Genomic DNA, 22313 nt, shown 5'->3' on the forward strand with positions numbered 1-22313 from the left:
AAAAGGAAGGCCAGTTTTAATATTCTCATCCCATCTAATGTATCCAAAAAAACAAAAGTATTTTTCTGCACCAAGCTGGTGACAGTGATGGACAAAAAGGGAAGGAGAGGGAAAGACAAAAGGATGTGGGTTTTAAGGGAGAGGGTAAGGAGTCATTCCAATCCAGTCATTGGAATGACTCCTTACCCTCTCCCTTAAAACCCATATCCTTTCGCCTTTCCCTCTCCTTCCCTCTTTCCTGATGAAGCAACCGTGTGTTGCAAAAGCTTGAATTTTGTGTTTGTTATTGTTTATGGGAGACTTAAAGTAGTAAAGGAGTTTTGCTATTTAGGGAGTAAAATAACTGATGATGGTCGAAGTAGAGAGGATATAAAATGCAGACTGGCAATGGCAAGGAAATCGTTTCTGAAGAAGAGAAATTTGTTAACATTGAGTATAGATTTAAGTGTCAGGAAGTGGTTTCTGAAAGTATTTGTATGGAGTGTAGCCATGTATGGAAGTGAAACGTGGACGATAACCAGTTTGGACAAGAAGAGAATAGAAGCTTTCGAAATGTGGTGCTACAGAAGAATGCTGAAGATAAGGTGGGTAGATCACATAACTAATGAGGAGGTATTGAATAGGATTGGGGAGAAGAGAAGTTTGTGGCACAACTTGACTAGAAGAAGGGATCGGTTGGTAGGACATGTTTTGAGGCATCAAGGGATCACAAATTTAGCATTGGAGGGCAGTGTGGAGGGTAAAAATCATAGAGGGAGACCAAGAGATCAATACACTAAGCAGATTCAGAAGGATGTAGGTTGCAGTAGGTACTGGGAGATGAAGAAGCTTGCACAGGATAGAGTAGCATGGAGACCTGCATCAAACCAGTCTCGGACTGAAGACCACAACAACAACAACATATTGTTTCTATCAATGTACCAACACTTTCGTTTGGTAAGTTACATCATCTTTGTTTTAAGGATGTTGCAGGTAGGTTGTGCTGAGAAATAATTGTTGGTAAAAAAAAAAAAAATTCAGTATATTGTGCGATTCCTGAGTTAATTAGCATTAAAGTTGGACAATTAGGCTGCTCTGTGCACAAATTCAAATGGCCTGCCAAATGGTGTTGTCAAATGTGTTTTTCATTTGGTTTCCTAAAACCACTAACACTAATAGTATATGGTGAGCCACTTGAATTTGCATACGCTACAGCTTGATTGGCTAACTTCAATGATGGTTAACTCGGAAACAGGGCGATGTAAAAATCTTTAAGTTACTTCTCAGCACAACCTATTCTGTAACGCAATTTTGTCATATGATGACATGATGGAGACCACGGCTGTTATTTGAAGACAAATATTGATGGTGTTGGTACAGCAACCAGCCACAAATTTACTTTCAGTTCCTTTGTTCAAAGGGTACAGTTACCGGTTTCGAATCGTGATTCATCTTCAGATGGTTTACACATTTTCCTTATGTTATGTGGTGTGTTTTTTACAGATTAATTGTCCTAAAATATAAATAATACATAATTATAAGCATGCCATACACAGATGGTTGCATTGCAGATTTTCGTTGCATGTGACTTATGTGAAATGTCGGTTTGGAGTGTTTGTTTTCATAGCATTTGTCCAACAAATGTGAATACGTTCCCACATTTCAGTGAGAAAAATTTACGTGTGCAACAATAAGACTGCAGTGAGAATGTATTCACATCTGTTGGACGAATGTTATGAAAACAAACACTCCAAACCGACATTTCACATAAGTCACATGCAATGAAAATCTGTAACGCAACCATCTTTGTATGGGGTGCTTATAATTGTGTATTATTTATATTTTAGGACAATTAATCTGTAAAAAATGCACCACATGTCATGAGGAAAGCATGTAAACTGTCTGAAGATGAATCACAACTATTCGAAACCGGTAACAGTACCCTTTGAAAAAAATAACTGGAAGTAAATTTGTGGCTGGTTGCTGTCCCAACACCATCAGCATTTGTCTATCCTGTAACACTTGTACAAGCTTTTCAGACTTTCTGACCACACTGTATGAAGTACTTAGCATGTGTATAGTATAAACAAGTACAGGTAGTTTCAACTGATCAGCTTCTCACTTCAATTTATTCAGTAACTGCACAAGACAAAGACATACACGCTGTTCATTAAATATGTCTCCTGACTTGTGCTGCCTGCGTGTTTATAAAATAGTAACAACAGTAATGGCAGTTCTTTATACTGGTTCAGATTTTCAAGACAATCAATTATAAATTGGTAAGTGGTGGAAAGATTTTATGTTACTTGTCAAATTTCATGCATGTTTCAGTGACATTAATATTTTAAAATGTACAGCTTTCCTTAGTATAAACTGTTTCTTCCTCACTTAGCGGATTTAGATTTTTGTGTGATTAGTTTCTTTATTAGTTTAAAGTCAAAATACATGCACATATTTCTAGACATTTGTTTACTTGCTTATTACTATTAATACATTTGATTCAATAATTATGATTTTTGGATAAGAACATAAAAAATTGTGGTATTGAATGGTGGTTTCTAGATACACATACATTGATTAGCATGCATACTGATAGATGTTTCACCAGCAGGCCAAAGTGTAATGTACGAGGCTCCACTGTGGCCGGTGCCTGCCTCCAGGCAATCATTGTGTTAATGATACAGCATTGTTGATTACTAAATGTACATTAAATTGACATAGTAACATTCACAGTTTTAAAGTACATCCTTGGTTACTTCAGATACTGAGCCAATAATGTACTTTGTGAGACAAGATATGGAAAGCAATATATAGTATAACATACCAGTAGGACTGTACGTAGCATTAATTTCCTATCACATCAATTACATCTCAAGGTCACTTATGCCCCAAAATGAACTCCATTGCTTAAGGATAAGGGGAACAGCCTAGTTTTGTACACTTTTTGAATATATATCAGCAGTACAAAAATAATTAGTCTTCTGAAAATAAGTACTGGCCAGAAATTCTATTTAATAATTTTGTAGTGTTTACTTGCATTAGGCTCCTTTTTAATGAGCTATGCATAAATGACTGATCTGCATAATATCATATGAACAACCAGGTAGTTAATCCCCAACCCAGAAATTGTTAAAGCACAACTAAATTTACTGTTTATAGCAATCAATGATGATACCCTATATAAGATTCTGATGGCTCTCAACTATAGCTGCAGATGTTAGTGTGCCCTCAAATGTGTGCACTTGCTTCAATACTCACTCAAAGAGATATGCTCATCAGGTCAGCCTCAAAGACATGTCAAACAGATAATCTGCACAATATACAGTTGAACACTACTCTGATGTAGCAATCGTGTTGTTACAACAGAAAAACTGTTACACGACATAACTGGTGCTTCAACCAAGACAGGTCAGCACATGCTTTTAGTTAAAGAGATGTCGTTACAGCAAAAATAATATTTGTACTTAGCTTTCATATAGAAATAACAGGTCAAGGATGTTTCATGATAATATAACAACCACACACTATTTGAATGTTATCTTCAGATTTATTGCTTCCAGATGCAAGAGATGAATTTACAAATTCATGCAGTTGTCGATTCCAGTGTCTGGTAATTTCAAATCCATGATACTAACTCTAAAGCAGAGGTATCTGTTTGCCTGTGTGCTATCCCTTATACAAAAATGTAACAACTTATAATAAAACAAAGATGATGAGACTTACCAAACAAAAGTGCTGGCAGGTCGATAGACACACAAACATACACACAAAATTCAAGCTTTCACAACAAATGGTTGCTTCATCAGGAAAGAGGGAAGGAGAGGGAAAGACGAAAGGATGTGGGTTTTAAGGGAGAGGGTAAGGAGTCATTCCAATCCCGGGAGCGGAAAGACTTACCTTAGGGGGGAAAAAAGGACAGGCGCGCGCGCGCACACACACACACACACACACACACACACACACACACACACACACACACACACACACACAAAAAAAGCAGACATTTGTAAAGGCAAAGAGTTTGGGCAGAGATGTCAGTCGAGGTGGAAGTAAAGAGGCAAAGATGTTGTTGAAAGACAGGTGAGGTATGAGCGGCGGCAACTTGAAATTAGCGGAGGTTGAGGCCTGGCGGATAACGTGAAGAGAGGATATACTGAAGGGCAAGTTCCCATCTCCGGAGAATGTGGCTCTCCAGCAGGGATACGACTTCCTCAAATCCTGCCCTGAAATGAGATCCATTCTTCATGAAATACTCCCCACTCCACCAAGAGTGTCTTTCCGCCGTCCACCTAACCTACGTAACCTCTTAGTTCATCCCTACGGAATCCCCAAACCACCTTCCCTACCCTCTGGCTCCTACCCTTGTGGGTCCCATGCACCCTCCCACCACCACCTACTCCAGTCCTGTAACCCGGAAGGTGTACACGATCAAAGGCAGAGCCACGTGTGAAAGCACCCACGTGATTTACCAACTGACCTGCCTACACTGTGAAGCTTTCTATGTGGGAATGACCAGCAACAAACTGTCCATTCGCATGAATGGACACAGGCAGACAGTGTTTGTTGCTAATGAGGATCACCCTGTGGCTAAACGTGCCTTGGTGCACGGCCAGCACATCTTGGCACAGTGTTACACCGTCCGGGTTGTCTGGATACTTCCCACTAACACCAACCTGTCAGAACTCCGGAGATGGGAACTTGCCCTTCAGTATATCCTCTCTTCTCGTTATCCGCCAGGCCTCAAGTTGCTGCCGCTCATACCTCACCTGTCTTTCAACAACATCTTTGCCTCTTTACTTCCGCCTCGACTGACATCTCTGCCCAAACTCTTTGCCTTTACAAATGTCTGCTTGTGTCTGTGTATGTATGTGTGTGTGTGTGTGTGTGTGTGTACCTGTCCTTTTTTTTCCCCCTAAGGTAAGTCTTTCCGCTCCCGGGATTGGAATGACTCCTTACCCTCTCCCTTAAAACCCACATCCTTTCGTCTTTCCCTCTCCTTCCCTCCTTCCCTCCTTCCCTCTTTCCTGATGAAGCAACCGTTTGTTGCGAAAGCTTGAATTTTGTGTGTATGTTTGTGTTTGTTTGTGTGTCTATTGACCTGCCAGCGCTTTTGTTTGGTAAGTCTCATCATCTTTGTTTTTAGATATATTTTTCCCATGCGGAATGTTTCCCTCTATTATATTCACAACTTATAATAAGAAATACATGGCTGATTCTAGAAAATTAGTAATGTTCTAAAGACCAATTATATGTTTATAAGAACTTAAGCATAACAATTTTTTTTTTTTTTTTTTTTTTTTTTTTTTTTTTTTTTTTTTTTTTTTTTTTTTTTGCTGTAAAAGGGTAAACATCTATGTAATGGTCACATTTTCAGCATATTTGATTCTTCATGCAAAATTTTGTTAAATATTGTTGTAAACAATAACTTTTCAAATATGCAAAATGGTGCTATAGTACTTGATCATTTTAATTACTGTCATTTACAGAGGCTTCTACTTCACAGTAACATGATTTGGTACATCCAGCTATCTTATGAACCCTGTTAGAGATTATCATTTACTAAATGGTTTTCTAGAAATTTCTGTTCTTTAATTTTCCCAAAACTTCTTTATGTGATTGAACAGTCATCTTTCTGGATTAGAAATTGTTTTAAGAAAATAGGAACATGCAAACATGAAATTCCAAACTTAGTAATTTTGTAAATGAAATAGTATAATTAACTTGTTACTTGCAGGGTATTCACTTATTCTAAATAGTTCTAGACAGTGAGTAATTACTGTGAAAGGAATAAACATAAATGTAAATACACGGTAACATAGTAAGACACAGTGTATTAAGTAATGCACTAAATACTGAAATATTGTGTATCATGATGATTAGGAAATCGTACTGTAATAGATAAGTCTGTTACATTACAATAGTTAAAAGATTTTTGTGCTTAGAGCAAAACTGTTAGTTACACACAGCCTAAAACTGTGTATCATGTCACTTACACGTTTTCACAGCATTTCTGCTTCTGTGCTTTTAAAACTAACATTACTGAAAATATGCAGTGTACCCTTACCTAGGCATAACCTACATGCAAGGGACATTCTTGAAGTCCTGAGGTGTCTTCGTAAAGTCTCATATCTTTATGTATCTTCAAAGAACTAACCTGCATGTTCTTTGTGTCACCACACCCATTCTGAGCTTTTGATGAAGGCTTCATGGTGGCTTGCATTGGCAGATCCATTGTGTATGCACCATACTAAAGACAGTTGCTGTCCTCCAGATGGAAACTAATTGACTTTGGGGAACAGGAAGAGATTGCCCAGAACCAGAAATGGTGCAAATAAGCAAGTTTAGCAGAATGGGCTATTGCATTGTTGTGGGTACTGTGCAGACTGTATTTTGGGTATTCTTTCTTGATTCTTGTAAAGTATGAACAGTAAGCAAAATCCAGGAATCAAACTTGAAGTTAGGTCAATCTCCAGCCACAACAGTGACAGCAATGTGGAAAGTTCTTGGGGGGAAAACTGAAATTCTTTTCCCTACAACTGCACTTTTTCCATACGCATAGTGTGTGTCCATTTTTGGAAGATCCAGCTGCGTAACTGTTGCTTGGTTTCTGGCTTAAATTGATTCATGCATATTTCACCACCAGTTAAAATACTGAATACTGCTTCTGACCACCAAAAATGAAAATTTCTAATATTTGTTGCCAGAGACAAATCTCCAGAGCTTTTGTGGTTGCTCTCAGGAGTTAGGTGTCCAATAAATGCAGATCTCATTAACAGGAAGAGTCTCGTGCACCATGTGCTGATGTTCCAGTCTCAAAAGTGCTAACGTTTTGTGAGTAATTTCAGTGGGCTCAACAGCCATCATCCAGATTCATTCATTAGTAGTTGCTCTTAGCACTCATCTCAATAGGCTTTTGCCTTGAAAGAGAGTTTCTTTTGTGTTGGAACTCGGAAATCACCAAAAGTGCAGAAAATGTTCCCAACACTGATTCTCACGTTCTGTTCTGTTGTAGTCTTCAGTCCTGAGACTGGTTTGATGCAGCTCTCCATGCTACTCTATCCTGTGCAAGCTTCATCATCTCCCAGTACCTACTGCAACCTACATCCTTCTGAATCTGCTTAGTGTATTCATCTCTTGGTCTCCCTCTACGATTTTTACCCTCCACGCTGCCCTCCAATACTAAATTGGTGATCCCTTGATGCCTCAGAACATGTCCTACCAACCGATCCCTTCTTCTGGTCAAGTTGTGCCACAAACTCCTCTTCTCCCCAATTCTATTCAGTACCTCCTCATTAGTTATGTGATCTACCCATCTAATCTTCAGCATTATTCTGTAGCACCACATTTCGAAAGCTTCTATTCTCTTCTTGTCCAAACTATTTACCGCCCATGTTTCACTTCCATACATGGCTACACTCCATACAAATACTTTCAGAAACTACTTCCTGACACTTAAATCAATACTCGATGTTAACAAATTTCTCTTCTTCAGAAACGCTTTCCTTGCCATTGCCAGTCTACATTTTATATCCTCTCTACTTCGACCATCGTCAGTTATTTTGCTCCCCAAATAGCAAAACTCCTTTACTACTTTAAGTGTCTCATTTCCTAATTTAATTTCCTCAGAATCACCCGACTTAATTTGACTACATTCCATTATCCTCGTTTTGCTTTTGTTGATGTTCATCTTTTATCCTCCCTTCAAGACACCATCCATTCCGTTCAACTGCTCTTCCAAGTCCTTTGCTGTCTCTGACAGAATTACAATGTCATCGGCAAACCTCAAAGTTTTTATTTCTTCTCCATGGATTTTAATATCTACTCCGAACTTTTCTTTTGTTTCCTTTACTGCTTGCTCAATATACAGATTGAATAACATCGGGGAGAGGCTACAACCCTGTCTTACTCCCTTCCCAACCACTGCTTCCCTTTCATGTCCCTCGACTCTTATAACTGCCATCTGGTTTCTGTACAAATTGTAAATAGCCTTTCGCTCCCTGTATTTTACCCCTGCCACCTTCAGAATCTGAAAGAGAGTATTCCAGTCAACATTGTCAAAAGCTTTCTCTAAGTCTACAAATGCTAGAAACGTAGGTTTGCCTTTCTTTAATCTTTCTTCTAAGATAAGTCGTAAGGTCAGTATTGCCTCACGTGTTCCAACATTTCTACGGAATCCAAACTGATCTTCCCCGAGGTCGGCTTCTACTAGTTTTTCCATTCGTCTGTAAAGAATTCGTGTTAGTATTTTGCAACTGTGGCTTATTAAACTGATTGTTCGATAATTCTCACATCTGTCAACACCTGCTTTCTTTGGGATTGGAATTATTATATTCTTCTTGAAGTCTGAGGGTATTCTCACGTATTCTACCTAATAATAATAAAAATCACTGCATGGAAATACTCATTTGCTGTCTCAGTTTAAGTGGACTGAGAAGTTAAATGAAGAATAAGTGGCCTAGTCAGTTATCTTAAAAGGGTGAAACATGGACAGCTTACTAATAATGGGTGTCATCTGCCAACCATATTTATTGGAAATGGAAGCAATGGACAGTAATCTAGGAAGCTTTAAAATTTTCATATTAATCCTTATACTTATTTTAAAGTGAACATTAAGAAACTGGGTCTAATTTGGAATAGGGCCTTCAGTTTGGCTAAACTGTTCTCCACTGTAAGCATTTTACCTTTAACTCCACATTATCTGTAGACTTCTATTCTGGATCCAGTCATTTTGCCATTCTCTGCAGTAGCCATTGTCCTGTGTGTGTGATACTGCAATGAAGTTAGCAGTTTGGCATCTGTATTGTTAAAAGAAGTTGGGGAGAGTTTCTGGCACCTGAAGTTTATCTGTCTGTCAGATGCATTCAGAAAGTTTCTACTGCGAAATATTGATTCTGAAAGGTGAACATTTTATGCTGAGTTCAAGCACACATTACTGTCAGGAAGGTTTTTAAAAAGCCTCTGGATCTTGTCAGGTGATAACTGTGAACATGCATCAACAATATTATGCATTTATATAGAAATATGTTCTGTTGCAAGTGGACCTAGGGACTGTTACTGGCTTTAGCACTCACATATGAGCAACTGTAAGTAATTTCTTCCTTTTGTGATTCCCTGAGCCTCGTTTCAATGAAGTTAATAGTAAAATGTGATTGTTAGCAATATTCAAAATTTAATGCATACTTTTTGTCCTATTCAGCAGTGTGAGTAATGCACTTATGGTTATCATGTAGGATCAGTTCGAGATAACACACACTAAATAATGAATATGCATGTATTAATCATTGGTACATAACAGATATGGCTGTAGTAAAAGTTATGTGCCGAAAGTGAAGATGAGAACAAAAGCAGTCCAAAGAAGCCAAAGTCAAAGACGCCACAGAGTGAGGTGGGGTGTTGGCTGAAGTCGGTGGTGGAAGACAATGCAGGAGTGGAGCATGCAGATGCATCTTGTAGATTTGTGTGCGGCAGTGAGAAAACATCATCAGGTGGTGGAATGCTCGACACAGGGCAGATTGGTGAGAAGACGCTGTAGAGGCGTGCAATGGACTTCCTCATTGTGGGTCTACTGATAGGTGATGTGCATGTGACAATTCAGCGGAGGCAGAGGGAATGCGGGTGCATAAGGCATTATTCTGGGTGCATAGTTCACCGATTTGAGGGTGCACGTCCAACAAGTCAGAGAGCCGTGTAATAATGCCCTTGACCAGGGACGTACAAGTGATAAGCACAGCCAAGGAGGTGGAGAGCAAAGTCGTGCTGAACTCGTGTGAGCACAGAACTATAGAGCCAGACATGTGGTGGAGCGTGGTGCCCTGCAGGTCCTGTGAAAGTTCGTAATGGTATAGAAAATCCAACTTGGTCACAGGTTCATCCACGTCGGCAACGTGGAAGGTCAAAGGGTAGGTGTGAACCAGTGACAGGTGAAATGACATCTTGATTGAACCATGGACCGCAATAGGAGAACAATTGGCAAGGGTAGAAGGTGATAGTGCGTCTGCAGCATGCTTGGCTTTGATTATGCTAATGTCAGCACCACTGTTGATGAGAAAGCAGACGCCCGTTGACATGTTTGTGGCGTAGAGACGCTGTGTTGCTGAAGCGAGTGGTGTAGTGTCGGATGATAGGTGCCATGAAGGAATGAGGTGGGACATGGTGCATAAACGTGTCCACTGGTCTCGTTCAGGTAGGAGCAAGGTGAGTGGCAGTTGCGGGCAGTGCCCCTGTAAGTAGCGTGAAACCAGTACAGTGGGTAGCCTGGTTGGCGGGGCAGTGCAGTGCAGTGCAGTGCGGCAGGGAGCCGCAGCTCACTGCGTCGGGGCTGGTACCCGATCAGGTTGCTGCTCTGACAAGGTTGGCAGCTGTAGGGAGCCCACTGGAAGTACTCCTGTAGGCCACTAGGTGGCAGCTCCTGACTGGCAGCTGAGGTGCCGAGGCGAGCGTGCTGGCCTCTGCCAGCAGGGCGCGGAACCGGAGGTGCAGGCATGCCAACTGAGGGTTATGGAGATGTCGTTTGTGACAGGCAGTGTCAGTGACAAATGATAGCGTAAGCCTGATCCGCCATGCCTAATGAAACTTCGAGTGGGTCGGCGACATGAGACAGTAGATGGAGTTGCAGATCCGAAGGCATTTTGACCATCCAAAATGTCCAAAGGATGGCGTTAGGTAATGCTTGATCATCGATTAATGACGTAGGCACTGCCAAAGCTGCGAAGGTATGTGGTCATCGAGATGCTCCTCATGAATAATGTGATGGAAGGGCAAGAAAGGCACTCGATAAGCAGTGCTTTGGCCATTGAATATTAGTACGAGACGGGCAGTGAGAGGAGCAAGTCACTGATAAGGTCCGTTTATGTGTGGAGATGACTCATCAGACAGACAAAATGGGCACCGTTGTCAGAAATGCTGTGGATGTTCTGGATATGGTCCACAATGGCGAACCAAGTTTTTGGATTGTCATTTTGCAATGCAGGTAGTTTAGGGAACCTGCCTGTAAACACATGTTGAGTCAGCACCAGCAGATAGAGATCGGTGTGAGCAGAACAGAACGTCTCCGATGCCGAAAGCGCAGTAGGGCTGAATGGTGCATAGCCTGAGGCCTTTGTGGGGTGGTGGCCGCATGATGCATGCAGTGCGGAGGGAGCGGATGCATGTCAGCACGTTGTGTCCATCTGCAAGCCTGACGAAGAACGCGGCACAGGTGTAATGGCTGGTGCTCTTGCAACAGTGGGCAGGAGGCATTCGCGGAGGGGGGGGGGGGGGGGGCGGCTGACCCGGTAACTAGCGTGGGTGGAACGGCAGGCGCCATTAAGAAAATGGGCAGAAGGCGGTCGTGGTGCAACCCCAGTGCTGCGGCCGCAGAAACTGGCACGGGTTGAGGCAACTGGTGTTATTGAAATAGCGCGTTGTTCTGAAAGTGGGCAGAAGGCGGTTGTGGTGCAACCACGGTGCGACAGACGCAGAAACCGGTGCGGTTGAGGTGACCAACGTCACCAAGACGGCGTGCGGGGGTGGGTGGGTGGGGGGGTGGGTGGGGGGGGGTTTGTGACGCTATGTATATTAGAATGTGCTACCCGTGTATAGAAATGTTCGATTCACAGTTCTGGAACTTGAACTTTGTCAGCACATCAAGTCATTCTGAAGGTAACAATGTACATAAAGAATAAACCACAATGTCTTTAACTGGAAGGTTGTTCACATTGCCGGCAGGCAGGGTGCACTGTCCATGTTGTGGCTTTTGTTGTGCTGCCATGCTAGGTGGTGGCGTGTGGAACCGGGTAAGGTTAGGTGGCTGCCAGTGTGGCTGGACGAAAATAACTGTTCACTTTTAAGCAGATTCGAAGGAAGTACACTTGTCCACTCGTGTTCGCAAGTGGCATAGTTAATGGGGCCCATTACACTTGCACCAAAAGACACTGGTAGAGCCGTTGTGGTGGAACAATGTGGGCTGGCACACGAAGTTCGTAAATGACGGAAACAAGCCCAAAATAACTCGCGATGAGATGATGATGGTGTCAGTGTCACCACTGTGGTTACGATGTAGAATCGGTTGGAGATAACACATGCTAAGTATCGAATGTGAATTTATTAATCACTGGTACATAACAAATTTAGCTGTAGTACAAGTTACGAGCCGAAAGTGAAGACTAGAACAAAAGCGGTCCAAAGAAGCCAAAGTGATAGAGAGGGCACTCTGCGCGAGAGATGCCACACGCTGATTCTTGTTCACTGATGGAATGTAAATTGTATGCCAAAGATTGGAATAAAAAATTTACCTGAATTTGTACAGTAGTGTCATTGTCTACATATCATTCTGTAAGAAATATCTTCTGTTGAAGAAATGGAAGTGGAAGTTGCTTGGTACAGTGCCAGAAGTATACTTTTTGTAAAAGTCCTCTTGTTTGAGAGAAGCAGAATAATCCATTGTTCAATAAACTGCAGAGAATAAAAAGTCTCCATGTAAGAATAGAATACCTTTATGGGAATTTCTAAAATTCCTATTGCAGTTTCTACAAGGTCTACCAATGCTGTAGTGCATATGTGGTCTATACTTGTCAGAAGTAATTAAATAAAAATAGAAAATTTAACAAGGGCGCTCTGTCAACCCCAAAAGGATAGTGCATCTTACTGGAAAATTTCATATGTCCCCAATGATAAAACAGTGTAGAATATTCTCATCTTTGTTGTGGTGTAAGTGAAGAAATGTCACAAAACTCTATCCCTGTGTCAGTTGTGTTGGTGTGTTGAACAAATTGCAGCACTTAGTTACGTAGCTGTGGGTAAAAGTTCAGCATCAATTGATGGGGCATGTTGAGAGTGTGAAGTAAAAGGTGTTCAGTTGCCTTCCAGACATTGTTCACCATTTTTTTCAATTTATGGCCAACCTGTATGGACCCGTCTGTGTTTCATTCTGATGCTGGTCATTCTCTCTCTCACAATATCCAGTCTGTATGCCCCACATAAGTGCTTGTGGACCTCTTTGATACTTAGTACAGAGCAACTGAAAACATTTTTGATATATTTTCCTCATTGATCCATAAACATTTCGCAAAATTTGTTGCTCAAATTCACTTAAGTTATCTTGTGCTATTCTTCACATTTGTGACTTTCATGTACCAACTGGCCTCACAAGGAAATACTACAGTTACAGTGTGATTGCTCTACAGTGAATGATTTCATAACTCATATATTTTCTCCAGATCAGTAAGATTCAAAACAAAATTTGTCTCTCTACCTACTCTTTGTTTGTTAGTGTTCAACCTTCCCCAACATTTTTTTATTACAGAGCTTATTCCACCATATATTGTTGAAGAGTGCTGCTTAATTCTTAATAAGAGATTTAGAAATTCGGTATGTGGGTTCCATTTTGGATCCAAACAAAGGCAGGGAGACAAATGTTGACTCTGGAAGTGCCCTGTCTTTTCAGTCAAGTCTAATGTGGCTAACATGTACCACATCCTCAAGCAGTTGCCTATGATCAGTTGAGTAGACATCAGCCTCCTCTCCGACCATGGCACTCAACTCACCATGGCAATGTGTTCTCACTTTCTTAGTGGCATTTGACATGTATGAAATTTAGGAGATAACTCAACATCAACAAGTTCCAAAAAACTTGGTCCATTGCTACATCCAGTGGTGGTCACTGAAGCATGCTGGAAGCTCTTCATAACAGAGGAATGGTAAAACTGATCAGTCTCTGAATGGTTAACATTTAGCACTACCAAGAGGAATTACGTAGATTGTGGGATGCAAATAGCAAAATATGTTGCAAGTATGAAGACAGTAAAAGTAAAAGGAAATGTCAAATGGAAAAAAAGGAACTGTTAATGAGGAAATGTAAGTTCAGGCCAATGATAATAGGAACTTAATAGAATAAGCCGAAATAAACAAAACTACTTGGAAATAACTTCGAATGACTGTGAGGAGGTACAAAAGCACAGTAAGAGTGTAATAGAAACTAAACACAAAGTAGGCAATACATTTCATAAGTTTACATGGCAGGTGGCACAGCAACTGACGACTGAAATAAAATTTTACAAGGCTGCCAAGATTTATTTAGATGTCTGTATAGTTCAAGAGATAAATCCAACCCTGACAGTTTGATGATGAAAGTGACATTCCAAAGTAGTGTCAGAAGTTTATGGGCAGGAAAGGTGAACAGAAATGAGGATGTTTCAACGTACTAATGTCGGAGAGAAAACCATACAGAAGGAACTTGCAAAATTATTCATGGAATATCTGCACAGTAAGATAGTTCTACAAAATAGGAACAATATTGTGAGGATATTACTCAGCAACAAAGGAGACACACAAAAAAGCTAAAGACCAGCCAGCCTCCTCTGTTTAACATACAATATATTTACTAAATTTACACTAACTGTGTAGAAAAGCATAAGGTTTTAACCAAATAAGTGAACAAGCTGGTTTTAGAATGTACGGAATCAAGGACAATGTGCAATTAATAAATGAAATTATTGAACACAATGATGATGGCGAAATACTGCTTTGGCAGGGCCCATAGATTACGGGGGGAACAACAACAACAACAACAACACTGATGACTCAATTCTGACAATGTATTTACAATAAGATGTTGAAAATACAGCATTCTCTGCTAGTATATTAAATGTTATACACATCAATGCAACAGCTTACACTAGACCTAACAACAATAGTTGGAAACTCAGAACTGAAAGAGGAGTCAGACAAGATTACTCTTACACCCTTAGAGTGGTGGTCATCAAACTGCGGCCCAGATCATGTTTTCATGCGGCCCGGGACCCTCCCTGGCTTTGCACGGGTAACATTAGTTATCTACTTGTCTGGTGTAGCGGTGTTTTGTTTAGGGAAACTGCATAGTATTGTGATTAAAGTCGGGGAAGTAATTAAGTAACTGAAAACCATCAACCACTTTCATTTAATGCACCACTTGCCAGTGTTTCGCAGTGCTAAAGGCGTGAGCAGCCTGCTAGCCAACAATGTGAGCCGTGCATCAAACGTGCCGCATGCCCACGGCCGCTCCTAGAGGAGATGTGTTTCACATTAGCAAAGATGAAAGAATGGTCATAGCTCCTCAGGTACGCAATTTAGAGCCCACGTTTACTGGACATTTTTTCTTGTTTTTGTCCACACTACCACCACTGAAAGTTGCCAGCCCTACACTCTTCGCAACACAAGAACCGGTACATGTATTCAACTGTCAGATGTATCAGAATGGTTTTCATTTATAACTTTCAACCTATTCGTTTCTGGTACAGCGTTCCTTACTTCAAATTAATACATTTATCATTCTCCATCATCCTAGAAAGTCTGTAACATCATCATGGAATCACCCCGTGTACAGGTATATTTACAGATGTCCGCACCTATAACTTTGATGCTCTGTAGTCTCATTGGATGACGTTTCCAGACATGGGTTCCTATTCAAAATACGATGTACTCACTCCCCTCTACAAGTCCTAGAAGTCTGTAACAGGAATTCCCGACGAAGGGGGAGGAGGACATGGACACATACAGGGGGAGTGTGAAGTGGACAGATAAAGGGATGCAGAGATGGTGAGTGAGGGGAAAGTCGAGATGGATGACAGAGAGTGAGGGAAGGGAGAGACAGAACAACATAAGATTGGAATAAATACATACCTTGGCAATGCCAGGTACCTCATGTAGTATGAAATAAAATTAAGGCTGTTGTAGTTCAGTCAAGTGAGTTGAAGAAAAATGACTTTCAAAACATGTAGAAAACAGGTGTGATCATGTCTCATGATACATAATACATTTAAGTATAAGTCCATTTGCTGTTGCTAACCATCTGTTCACAAAAACAATGCAGCAACATTCTGTCAGGCAAGTAGAGTGTTACAATTTACGGGTCATTGAGGGTGGCAACAATCTGAAACAGAGAACATTCTACACCTAGTGGTCCGAATGGTATCGACTTTAACGATAAGTGCTAGAAAGTCAGTGGTAAACCTTCTCACTTCTTTACTGTAACTAGTCTATTGGAGGTTCATAAACAACATTTATGTGGTTTGCCAGTTAATAAAAAGACCTTTAAATGTGCGGCTTGAGGTGCCTCATCATATTGTTAGTTCTGGCCTTTGAGCAAAAACGTTTGATGACCATTGCCTTAGAGGAAGTCATCAGATTCCTAGACTCAATTAAAGAATGAGGAATAGTGTTAAAGAAACATATGAGAGCCTTCTTTGTTTACCTGATATTGTAGTATTTGTCTCTAGTACAGTTAAATTTTATTGGCAAATGGATGAAAGCAGCAGCGTAAGTGTAAAAGTAGGCCTGATTAGTCAGTTTTAATTAGACTGAAATACTGTGTATCAATACATAAAAAATAAAATTGTACAGATTAACTTTCTTCATCTACATCTAAACTTATATTGTGTAAGCCAGCTTATGGTGTGCAGTGTAAAATACTTCTAGTGCTATTACCATTTTCCACATTTCATGTTCCATTTGTGAATGGTGTGCAGGGAGAATGGTGGTCAGTGTGTCTCCATATGAGCTCTTATTTCTCTGATTTTTCTCCTCTGAGGTCATAGAATCAGTTGATGATTTTTTTTCTGTGGGACAGCTCAAGATAACTACTGAGTGAATGACAAAAGAACTAACAAGAATAATAAAACTGGGCTACAGTGTTTGTGGTAAACCAATGAATATTTTCAAACTCTGCTCCCCATTTGTTTGGAACAGAAAGTTTACTCCCAATATTTCTTACCAAATTTGACGTGTGGCATTAAAACTTGTACTTTCCACACAAGAAACGTTCAAAACCTGAAATGAGACTGTAAGATGTTGGTCACTGTTGCACCATTTCACAATAAGGCCCCTTCATGTCCTTTATCACTAGTTGTGCCTTCTTATGTAAGTTTTGATAAGATGATAGGATAATTCTGATAATATAATAATGTCATTTTTCCCCATTTTTCTGCTGTATTCCTTGCTTCCAAACTTACATTCAGGCTAGCAACCAGCTCCTAAAAGGAGATTATTGCGTCTTATTGACAGCATTGTAATTGTTTATGGCTGCGCCCTTGTGCCATGTTGGCAGGAGTAAGAAATGTGATGGCTTAACTGGCAGCAGCATATTCGAAAGTGCGCCTGACACTAAACTTGGAAGGTATGGGAGGAGGCCTGTACCATGGACAGCGTACACCAACCCAAGTCCCGACATTGCATCTTGCAAGCACCAGGGAAACTGCCCCAGAAAACCGGGCACAGGATGCATCTAATGGCACAGGTAGGAGCATGGGGGTGCAGTTAACTAGCTAACAGTGATGGCATTGATGTCCCTGTGAGAGGCAATCTGCAGAGTTGGTGGCAACGGCGTTGCAATTGGGCAGGCTGAGACTTCCATTGGGAAACAGCCACAGATGGTGGCACCTGCTCAGTAAGCTGTGCAGCAGCAGACAAATCTGGCTGCATCACAGTGGCCAGACATCATGCAATAGAGAAATCTGAAACAGTTTGATCTTTGGCAGGATCGCTGAATTCATGTAGTTTTAGCTGATTTTGTTGGTGCTGATGTGTGCCTGCACTGCCACTGCCAGCTGATCTGAGAACAACATAAGGTTCCCATAAGTGTGGCCTGTTGTACAGTACACTTGATGTTGAACTCGATGTTTGGGTGAAGCTCCATGATGAAGTCTGAAGCTGGAGCAGAATGGTAAGGACAAAGCAAATGCAGTAAGGTCTGATGGCATCTCCAATGCAAATATTCTGTTGGTGAAATGTCAGGAGTAGGCAAAATATGGCATGAACTCAGAAACACCGGTAAGGTATCTTCATGTGAATGTGGAACATGAAGTTTTGACTTTTATCTCTTGAGCATTCGAATGAAACGTTAGCCTTGCAGTTAGACTGTGGCAAGAATGGTGCTGTCCTGACATGCTGGATTCCATTGTGTTTGTAACATTGTGCAAATTCCTTGAAAGAAAAAGGTCTATTCAAAAACAATTGTGTGTGGCAAGCCTTCTGGAGAAAATACAGCATTCTGATAGTGCTGGCAGCATTCATTGAATGCACTGGGGTATTTACTATAGGCATCAATGCTGATCAACCAATATGTCTGCCAAAGGGGCCAGCAAAGTCTATATGGAGACATTGCTGTGGAGTGTCAGAATGTGGTCAGGAAAAACATTCCTGGTGCAGAGTGGCCTCATTCTCTTCATAAGTGCAACATTGTACCATCACATACTGTATTTGCTTATCTAACCCAATCCACATACAATGTTGGCACGCTAGCTGCTTAGCGCAAACTGTTACCCAATGGCCTCTATGTAGAAGACTTAACACTTGCTGTTGCTGTTGCTGTTGCAATGGGGTGGGGATTAGCACTATGGTGTGGTCATTAGGCATGTGAAGCAGAATCACATGATTCAGAAGAGATAATCAATTGTAGAGCACAAATTATCTTCGCACTAAGGGATTGGAAATACATTTTTGAGAGTACAGCTGACCTTTTTAGCAATCATAGTGATCGGTCCTGCTCTGTGGCTTGGGCAATCAGTCGTGAATAAATAGGAAAATAATCCAGTGCATGTGAATCAGAAGAATCAAAATGTAAACAAGAAGCTTCTGATGTGTCGAATGCTGCATCTGTGCAGACAGGTAACTGAGAAGATCTGTCAAAATTTGTGTGTTGAAATTTGGTCTGTGGCCAGGAAAAATTTTCTGCCATACAGGTAATGATGAAAGTTGGTGTCAATGTGTATTATAGCCAGGGTTTCTCTCTCCAGCTGACAGGGTAATCTGAGCATTGTTCAAAGCTTTGGAAGCAAATACAATGGGGCATTCTGTTTTGCCAATTTTGTGGGATAAAAGAGCTCTGATGCCATAGGATGAGGTTTCTACTGCAAGCCCAAAGCACCATTGTTGTCAGTTATATGTCTTAAGTACTCATTCATTGTGTTGAAAAAATAATGTTCCTGCAAGTTACATTTGAGGCGCACCTCAGTTAAAAGTTGAATAAAACAGTCCAAATTTTTAAGGTGTTATTCCAGTGTTTGTCTGGAGATGATTATGTCATAAAACAAGAAGGCACTTGTTCAAGAAATGTTTGAAACAACACAGGCATGGAAGCACCTCTGAAAGGTAGCCATTGACATTCAAACAAGCCGACATGAGTATTCACAACAAAAATTTTCTTTGTTTCTTTATCCAATGGTAATTGAAGATGGAATTCTACAGAATCAATTTTTGCAATGCACATTTGAAATGTAATCCAAAGTTTTCAGTGTGTTCCCTGAATATAGTTGTCCATTTCGTGTTGAGAAAAACTGTGTACTGAATTGTTTTTGTGAATTTCAAGATTGGGAGAGGCTTTTTGAAGTGTGTGGGTCTGATTTTTGAGGAGGAGGCGGCACAGAATCTGAATATGAAATGACATTGATTTATTTGTCCCTGTTTTGCTTGATTCCTGTACGAACGAGAGGAGGGCTTTCTAGTCTTTTGCAGGCAGACTGTTTATGCATGTCCCATGCAATGACAAAACTTGCACTCAGCTTGTCTGAAGAGCCAATACCTTCACAGAGCATTTAATCCTGATAAATTGCACTACAGACACAATTGAATTTACAGTTTCTAGTCATGCTCTGTAAGTCTGCAATCCATTCCTTATAGAACTGATCATTCTGATGTGTGCAGAAAATTTTATACCGTGCAAGAGCAATATGTATTTGAATCCCAAAATATTCATCTATTCTTGCAATTACGACCCCATAGGGCTGGGTATGCGGCTCAATGAGGGGAAATAATTTCACTAAAAGTCAGTAGGTGTACACTTCCACATATGAAAAGGAAAATGAATGGTGTGATTCACCTATGATTTCGTAGGCATTGAAATGCTGATGCAGCTGTGTTATGTATTCTTTCCATGTTTCCTTTGTCTCGTCGAACTGTTGGAAGAGTGGAGGCAGCAGCTAAATTCCTTCTTTAGCTTCTGGCACCTTTTGCTGCTGGGCTGCTTACACTTGTGTGAGGCAAGAAACTGCTGACAGCAGTTCTGCTATTTGTTCGCTCTGAAACTGAACAAGCTATGTTAGATGCTGCTGAAAAAGCTCCTTGTTCCACATACCATCCTTGTTGTTAGTCTGTTGTGACTTCCTTGCACACTGTGTGATTCTTCAGTGGATACAGGAGTGAGGAACAGATGCTGTTCACGAACAAAGAATTCAGGTATTAATTTAGTCTACATGTAATATCAAATAGTAAAAATAACACACAACTTTGTTGCTGTGGTTGCAGCATCTGTTGCTAACAGTAGCTTTGAATAGTAGAACATATACAGATACTGCACATTTAAAAATCAGACAGTCTTCAATACAATAACTATTCCGTAGATGACAAACCCTGGCCACTATGAAAGTCTGTAAATGTTATTCAACTGGCAAACACACAAAATGGGGGCAAGTGCGTGGATGTTCGAATTTAAGTACACCTGCTGCTGGAGCTCTGGATAGGGGATGCTTGCATCTCTTTGATGGTGGCATAATCATTCATGGCACCACTTTCATGCCATGGTTACAGCTGTGGGAAACTCTGCAGCATAACTGATAGGGCACGTATTTGAAAGTGCGGCCAAGAGGTTAGTAGCCTATACCGCATACAGGTAAGGGGATGTTCCACAGACCACAGTTGAAAGTAGCAACACACTACTGATACTCTGTGCTCGACATACACACCAATCTGTTGATATTTTCATACAGTTTCCCACAGGCTCACCATGTGACCACTTTAAAATGGCTGAAGCTGTTCAACCGGAGTACATTCCTCTCAGTGTGGCATGTTGTGTCCAAAAATGAATGTTGCAAACAGTATTCACCTCTAAGCACAGCAAAGTTACTTCCTGCACAGCCAAAAGAGAGACTGCACAGACCAACCTTGTGAGTTCCACCTGCTCACCAATGACTTTGTAAAATGAATCACTAACACTACAACCCATCAGTATGCACGTATTATACCGTAGTGCCACTGAACACAGTCTGTGAGGGTGCTGCAGTCTTTCTCCATCAGTGTACCAGTAACGCATCACTGCTGCTTTTTTTGCTGTTGCTGTTGCTGTTGCTGTTGATGATGGTGCCATATAGCAAGATTGATGAAACTCCTATTTGGAGCCCACCGTGTTGGATTGCTCAGAGGCTGTCATAATATACATGATGGCTAGTGAACTGATCGTAATGTCAGCTGTGAAGAAATTCCAGAAATAGGCCTTTGAAAGTATGTCATTCTTCCACAATACAACATTCCCCCTCCTTTTGGAAAATTTGAAAATTTCGTCCCTGAATTTTACATCATAGTTAGTTCTAAAGACTACATACATGTGTGCTGGGAACAGGCTCAGTTATTTGCTATATCTATACATTTTGGCTCCAACTGTTCTCACTGTCCTCGCTTACTACTCTTACTTCAGCTATTTACACTGTCCCACAAAGTCACTGCTTAACACTAGTCCATGCAGCAATGGCACTGTGTCAAATTCCCTTGCCTTTATGCAGCAATGTCAGTGTAGGCTTGCAGGATAAGGTAACTTGGATTTTGACTCGTGGGGGGGGTGGGGGGTGGGGGTGGGGGTGGGGGGGGGTGTTTCCTTCTCTACCTATAATTACAATATCTCTACATCAGCAGCAGCAACAGCACCACCACCACCACCACCACCACCACCACCACCACCACCACGAATGCTGCTGCTGCTGCTGCTGCTGCTGCTACTACTACTACTACTACTACTACTAATAATAATAATAATAATAATAATAATAATATTTTATTTACTTATTTTCATTACAGCCATTTATGGGCTCCGTTTACACAACTTCCGTCACTTTCTAAAGTTCTCTTCCTTCCTCTTTCGCCAATACTCCTTCATCCATTGGCTCACTCATGCACATTCTTCTGCCGAGAACACTCTGTTCTTACTCGTTTTCTCCTTGATGAAATCCTTCACCTCCGCAACCTTTTTCCTTAAGATCTGTCTGTTCACTATTTCTTCGGCCACGATCCTGCATTTTTCTAGATCCCAGTGCACCCATGGAAGTTGTGTCTTCCTGTTTCCCTGGAAGAGAAGAATCTTGTTGGTGAGCCTCTCTGATTCCATTCTTTTAATATGTCCATAGAAAGACAGTCTTCTTTTCTTCATGGTGGTGGTGATATTTTCAAATTGTTGATAAGGTTCTTGATTTGATCTTAGACACAACGTAAATTCATTAGATATTTTTCTGGGCCCAAGAATCTTTCTAAGGAATGTCCTTTCTTTCTTTTCCAAGTTTGAAAGTCCCTTCCTGGCCATTGTCTCTGATGCATATAAATATTCAGCTTTGATGTCTTTG

The sequence above is a fragment of the Schistocerca americana genome, chromosome 5 (assembly GCF_021461395.2).
Source record: "Schistocerca americana isolate TAMUIC-IGC-003095 chromosome 5, iqSchAmer2.1, whole genome shotgun sequence".
In the NCBI taxonomy this organism is placed as follows: Eukaryota; Metazoa; Arthropoda; class Insecta; order Orthoptera; family Acrididae; genus Schistocerca; species Schistocerca americana.